Raw genomic sequence first — 7,440 nt, 5'->3', positions numbered from 1 at the left:
TTCAAAAAGCTTTAAATAAGTTCTAATAAGTTTCGATGCATATGTTTAGGTCAGTTGTATTAATAAACATCTTATCATATAAAATTAATTTTGCAATAAAGCCTAAAATTTCAGGAGGTACACTATTTTTCTCATTACACAATACTCGCACACGGTTGAGTCTTTACACATTCTATTATAACTATTGTTCGCATTTTGTACAGTTAACAATACTTAAAATTGATTATACTAGTTGATTTTATTTTTTGCGCCGGTTGTTTCTATTCCTAACTCACATTTTAAAACTACTTTGAAAAAGTCAATGCTGGGTGTTTGTTTCATATGCAAATTATGAATTGTGCATTTAAGGTTGCCTGGCCACATTGACACAAAACGCATATCTTTGAATAGTGAAATATTAAGTGATGTATTGTATATTTTCCAAAAAAAGCACTCTCGAGAATATGTTTGGATAATGTTTATACTGAAAAAAAGAAATGAACATAAATTTGATATGAATAATACGTGCAGATAATCAGATCACTTTAAATTCTAAGAGCAAAGGATTTGTTTAGATCGAGAAGGTGATCCATGGTATACACAGATTAAATACAATTGCAAGAATCCAAATGGTAATCCGGATCACTGCCAAAGTTTAATCATTTGTTTCTTGTGATGATATAAAGTACTGCTCTTTGAGTTATTTTGCAAACATGCAGACAAACGAATCAACGCCGGCACAATCATTCACCTCCTATTACGGAGGTTGAAAAAGAAAATAAGCTCAGCAACGCCCACATAACACAAACACAAACAAACTAGTACGCGAAGATCTAAATGATACAAGTGAATACAATTATTTATATTTCAACGCAAATCTTTGGACTCTGTTAGTTATAAAGCATCACTATTTTCTTGCACAAACACAAACTAAATACGTGAAATTCATTAGACAGAAAAAAGATCATATATATTGGAATTATAAGATCATGATATCATCGGATCCTTACCCGTATAGTCTGAGTTAAATTCTGGATGGCAGATTTCAAGACTCTTTGAGGACCAAGATTTCGATTACTAATACGAGGAATCAGAATACGGTAGAAATAAATTGTGAGTAGATTTCAAAATTGTCGCCCATAAACTCTTCAGTTATGATAGTCCGTCTGCACACAGACATGGATATCAAGCCATTTCAAAGACAATACATTGTCTCTCTTAATTGATCGCTGTATTGCGGACCGGGAACTGCGAACGAGATAGGTGATAAGCAGAACGGAGAGGGGGGGGGGGGGTGGTGGAGGACTACTGTGGCAATAGACAATGCCATGATAGAAATAAAGATACGCTGAAAGCGTATGACCTAAAGATTGGAAGTGGTAAGAACCAACCACAACTCTCCAAGGAGGAGCTTGGTGGTGTTAGCTTCAAAATTCCCAGATCGAAAGCTATCACCGTCACGATGTCTCAGTGAAGTGTAGGGCCTACATTGTTACGAACATTAAAGAGAAACGAAACCAAAGTTCATATTGTGTGGATTGAGTGAATGGGACAATAACTATAATTATTACACTGGTGTACATGTATATAAGTAATAAAAATTGATAATTGTGTATTTATTCTAGTCCTGGTGCGTTGTATTGTAGTACCATAATAATTTTGATTCAACACAGAGAATATATAAATCAAATAAAATCGAATAGTTGAACACATCAGTAAAGTAAGAGAAAAATCGGAGAGTCTGATAGAAAGTTGTCAGTATCTGAGTCTCACTGCCGCTCTTGCTGGATAAAAAATTACAACAGTTTATGACGTCATTACAGGAAAACGACTAAAAGCAGTGTAAAGAGAAATCTACATGTTTTTCTCTTTTCTCGCTAATGAAGAGTTATCGAATATACTCTCTCACAAAAAAAAAGAGGAAAATATTCCAAAAACATCTCAGGATCAAGTCTGTTGATATTTTGTCCTTCTGTGAAGTCGTCTCACCCAGCAATGGTGGCAACAACATGAACCAACAAAGTATGTAAACAAACACATTATGTCCTTTACAATGATTATCCGATTTCCCTAAAATTTCACTTGTGTGTTCTATATGGCTGATACCGCGGCATTCACTTGATCCCCATATATGATACTTATATGGGTTTCATTCCCCTTGACATGACTTTGCCTTTTTTTTTCATCTTTTTTTCAAGAAAATTGTAAGAGGAAAAAAAACTTAAGAAAGACATAATATTATACTTTTTGTTTTTATTTCTGATCGTCAAGGACGTGCGAAAAAAAGCTTCGGGAGCTAAAATCTCGTTATACATGTCGAGTTCTGGTGGAAAGAGAGTTGACCAAAGTTGATCGCGTATCTCTTGCTTGTCATATTTTATGAGAAGTACAGAAGCAAGATTTTGCATGGGGTATTAACATCAATCCAAAAGAATGATCACATTAAAGCGACATATCAACATAAATACCTTTGTCTGTTTGTATGTTGTTATTGCTGCTGTTGTTGTTGTGCAAGTTTCTTTTCTATCATTCTTTATTGCTGTTTGATAATGATATTGCTGTAAACCTTGGAGGTTAGTAGATTTGGCAAGTCGTATCATCTGTCACCAGATATTAAAGCTCTCGACTTGAAAGCAAATACATGTCTTGACATGACCATTATAGTTTTGCAGACAACAAGTCTTTAGCATCCAGCAATTAACATTTTACGGCATCGCCTGCACCCCTGTAAATGCAAAACCAAAGTTCAACTAACTATTACTTGTTTTGTGTGCTTAAAGCATTGCGTGAAGAAAGATAATTAACTCTTAACGTGCCATGGTCGCCGAACGGCGACCTTAGTCCTGACGTGCCATGGTCGCCGATCGGCGACTAAGAAGAGCGAGAAAAGCATTGATCATTTAAGTTCTTGTGATACAATAATGTGTTACACCAAGAAACTGCCAATGATATGTACTGGTAGCTGATAGGCATAGCCATCGTTTCCAATAAAAATATGAACATGCTTACATTGGAAAATTTTGAGTAAATACATGATTTTTCAGCTAGATGTATTTTTTTCGCGTCGGGAAAATCCGCAGCGAGCGCACCCTCTGCGAGATGTGTATGGATCAAAAGTCTCATTAGTAAACCACGCGTGTGTATGCAATTGAATCTGCGTGTATTGTCTATGCGGTTCCACTCGCATTGTTCCGCTTGGACGCTGTCCTGCGGGAAGCTGCTTTCATTTTGTCCCTCAAAGAGGGTCAGCTTTCGTTCGTCGGTCAAGTGTTTCATCCTTTTGTTTTGGTAAACGTCACTAATGGTCCCCATGCTAGCATAGGAATTGCACGCGGACAAAGGCCTGCCGATTTCAATAGAGTACCCCCCTCCCCCTCCCCCCCCCCCCCCCCACCCGCGATCCGCTTAGACAAAAGAAGGATTAGTAGGTTCTTCCTTCTCAAGTAGACAAAAGACACTCTTCCAGGGCCCGGGACAATTACTTTAGTGTCAAATACAGGATCTGGGACTAAAGGACTCAGATTTGGGAATGAATTACTGCGGCAGAAAGAGAAATTGCTAAGACAAAATAAACTGCTAGTATCTTTGGAATCATACAATTCTAGAAGGCAATTTTGTTATCATTTGAAAGAGGAGATGTTGCTCTGAAACTTTCTCACAGAGTAAAGGGAGCGTTCTATTGAAGGATAAACACGACTGACTCTTTTTTCCATACTACACAAAAATTTCTAATAATTTTTTTGATGTATCAATTATTTCTGTAATATTTCAGGTTCAGATAGATATTATGGCAAACTGACTACATGACACGAAAGAACAAACATTTCTTGATATATGTTGTGTAGACCTCAATTCAAAACAGTCAATAGTTTCAGAGATATAGCGGTTTTAAATTTCATTGTCAGTCCAGTATCAAAACGTTCTGGCGTTAGGTAAAAACCTCTGGCACGTTAGGGGTTTTGGGCCTGGCACATTAAGAGTTAAGGGTACTTAGTATGGACGAAATTTATTACTCCTACGAAAGTATCTTTAGTCACATTCTATGATAAGGGCTATGCTAATCAGTTTTAGGGGCTTGAGGAGAACTCTCTATAACCTGTTCTTCATCTTCATGATTTTTTATGCATTATTAGTAACTCATCACCGCATGACCTCATATCAGGTAAAATTTACCTGAAGCCTGTAAACCTATTCAGGATGACGTGACCATTTGATGCAAAGCAATAGGACAATTCATATCATGTACTGGTAGCACCTAAGTATATGGTTTCGGAGATCGCGCACGTTAATCTATGTTATTTGTATTAATGTTTTTTTTTTTTCAATGTAATACTGCACTTTTGTTGATTTTGACACGTACATAAACGTCATTGGAAGTGCATATTCTGTCACGAAGATAATAATTTTGGTCGAAGATGTGAATTTAAAAAAAAATGACGTCATACTGAGCTTTCGGTTAAATGATAACGAAGAAAAGGAAGTGATGCGTGGAATTAAAGTGACATGAGTGACTCAAGTATAAAGTGAGAAGAAATAGACGTTTTTTAGATAATCGATACGAGAGAATTTCGGCGGAAAGAAATAAAGAAATAAAGACATAAAGAATAGTACAGAAACAGAAGGTGATCTTCTATTTTTTTCATTTTTTTTTTTTTATAGATACTCTTATCATGGGCACTAAGAATAGTCAAAGTCTATCACTCTCTACACTGTAGTATCTAAAATCCTTTCATTCGGATTCTTTATGCCTAAAGTTGAAAAATCCGGCGATTCAATGATCCAAGGAAATGGGGTTGTTCCAAAGGTATATCATTTCGAACGTCTGTTAATATGAAAATGAAATAAGGTACGTGATTCTGAACACTTGATGCCCCTTCTGTTCATTTTCGGATGAATGAATTGTCGGAATAACGAGCTTTATTTTTGTTTCTGATTTACGCACCTCTCACATATAGAACCCTGTTCCGTCTTAGAATTAATGAACCTTCGGAATAATGACACAATAATTTCAGAAAGACGAATCTTTTAAATAACGACCATCACCATTTATGATAAGAGATAACGAATTCACTTCAGGAGAGTGGAATAAAGACGTTTTACCTTTTTTGTTTATTTTTTCTTTTAGATTCAAACTTGCAACCGCTCTGCTGGAAAGACTTTTTAAATGTCATTTTTTCCTTCTTACATGAGCATAGGAAAGGCTCTTGCGGAAATATTTTCATCATAACTTGTTTTACAGAAAATCAAACGAACAAGATTTTGTCTTTGGTGTGCACATCAATTCAAAAGAAATAAATAAAGAACAGTTACAAATTCGTGAAAAAGTTGGTTTTTTATATGATGGCATCGCTTTAGACGAAGGATGGTGGTAGCTTTTTCATTCCTGAATACAGAAAGTTCACCTCTTTCTCTTCTATAAGTTCACCAGTTGTTGAGAGATTTTTTTAAATTAAATTCAGTCTATGTCAAGAATACTGTTATCTGTTCTTCGCTTGAGTATGTATCTCTTGACATGACAATTAGTCTTGTTGAGAATGCTATTATCTGGTCTTGACTTGAAGAGAGCTGAGAGATAAAGTCCATAGTAGACTAATTAATCATAGACACTTTTAAGAACGAATAAAGTTCATCTCTCGCAAATATCAAATTGTCACACGCTATGATAATAAGGCAAGGCAAAATGAAAAGGATTCATTTCAAGAGAGCTGAGGACAAACTGTTGACCCGTTTCTAGCCTTTTGTGTCTCTTTGTCTATTATTGGTGACATTCTTTGAAACAATGACGGAGCGATCGTTAACTGTACAGGCATGCTCACCTGGAAACATTAAACTGCACATTACTTGAATATGAAACCATTCTGAAGCAAATAATTGTTCACACATCAATAGACACATAATGTACTCTTAAATGAATCCCACAAGGACTGGAACAATCATCCCCCAGTATCCCACTGATTCCCATTGATCAGTTACTAGCCACCCCCCTATAATCAAAACAGAGACACATAAGGTTGTTTGTATGTTCTTGCTTACTTTGAAAACACAATGTATAAAAAGTGATGGTTCACGATCGGGTTACAATTAGCCAAGGGTTTGTTAATCGGAACGTTCCTTTATAATACTCCGAATGTTCCCAGATCCGGAAGTGAAGTATGGTTCCTTATTCCGAAGCGTCATCGATCATCAAACGGTTCGTTATTCCAAAGCTATTTTCTCCCTAAGATTTGTTATTTCAAAAGTTCTTAATTCGGAAGCGAGATTTGGTTCGTTGTATTGAGTGTTCGCTTATCTGAGAAAAAAAAAAGGTTCGTTACTTCGTAGGTTAGTTTATCCGATGAATTTATCAGAGAACTAAAAGTGATGTATGCATCACATAAAAAAAATTGATATTTGTTTTTAAAGAAATGCTCAAGGGGGAATCTTGTAGATGCCGTCAGCATGGATCTAATCCTGAAATAAGAAGAACATACTTTGGTGTCCTTTCGATTCAAGGCATTTGATTTTTCAGGTTTATTTTGGAACTTAACCTACCTGTAGGTAAAAGGAATTTCCCAGTTTCCGGATAACGAACTATCAAAACAACGGAAACGATGTTGTTATCTTAATATTATTTTCGGATTAACGAACCTTCGTCATAGCGAACATCATGCACTCTAATAAGGACTAACGGAATCATTAAGCTTTAATCAAAGAAAGTTGAGAGAACATGCCTTACCTGGTTCTCCATGACTCTTTCTATTTTATTGATGACATTGTAATCTAAAAGCATCTACACTGTAAAAACATCGATGTTAGATTTAACACCATGGGTGTTAAATCTAGCACCGATCAAACTTCAATAGAGGCCACACCCACAGGTGTTGAAAATGTATTGTAAAGTGTTTGCCTGGCACTTCGTGGTGTTAATTTGACACTGTGGCTGGTAATATTTTTGACACTGCGCTAGAGTTGAATAATTCAATAATGACACCGCATGGTGTTGATTTGATATTGGTGGTGTTAATTGCAATGATATATCAACCGTCCAGTTTCAATAGGGGACCACACCAACTGGTGTTACTGTGGTGTAAATTTGTTTACACATTTTTTTTTTTTTCAAAATCAAGTACTTTATCGGAAAATTCCTTATCGTCTTGTTGAAGTTCAAAATTAACAAGAAGTGCAGTAACTAAGAAACTATTCAAAAAACAATTTCAAATTTTGAAATGACACCCGGAGGTGTTAATCTAACACCATGAATGAGCACCGGAAATTTAACACCAGCTCGGTGTTACATATTTAACACCGGACTTTTTGCAGTGTATTTTTTAAAATTTACAGCTACTGTACTCTGCAAGGAATGACTTTGAAAATGTTCCGCTTTCGTTGTTACATGGTCATGGTAGGGACTGTAGGCAATATTCTTTTCCTGACATGAGTTTACGGAAAAGCATAGACGCGAGATTGTTTAAGTGGCGTGTA

Source organism: Diadema antillarum, unplaced genomic scaffold (genome assembly GCF_040938485.1).
Source record: "Diadema antillarum isolate AM-2024a unplaced genomic scaffold, OU_Dant_1.0 seq00000081_RagTag, whole genome shotgun sequence".
NCBI lineage: Eukaryota > Metazoa > Echinodermata > Echinoidea > Diadematoida > Diadematidae > Diadema > Diadema antillarum.
The sequence above is the reverse complement of the archived record's forward strand: the minus strand, read 5'-3'. Positions refer to the sequence as shown.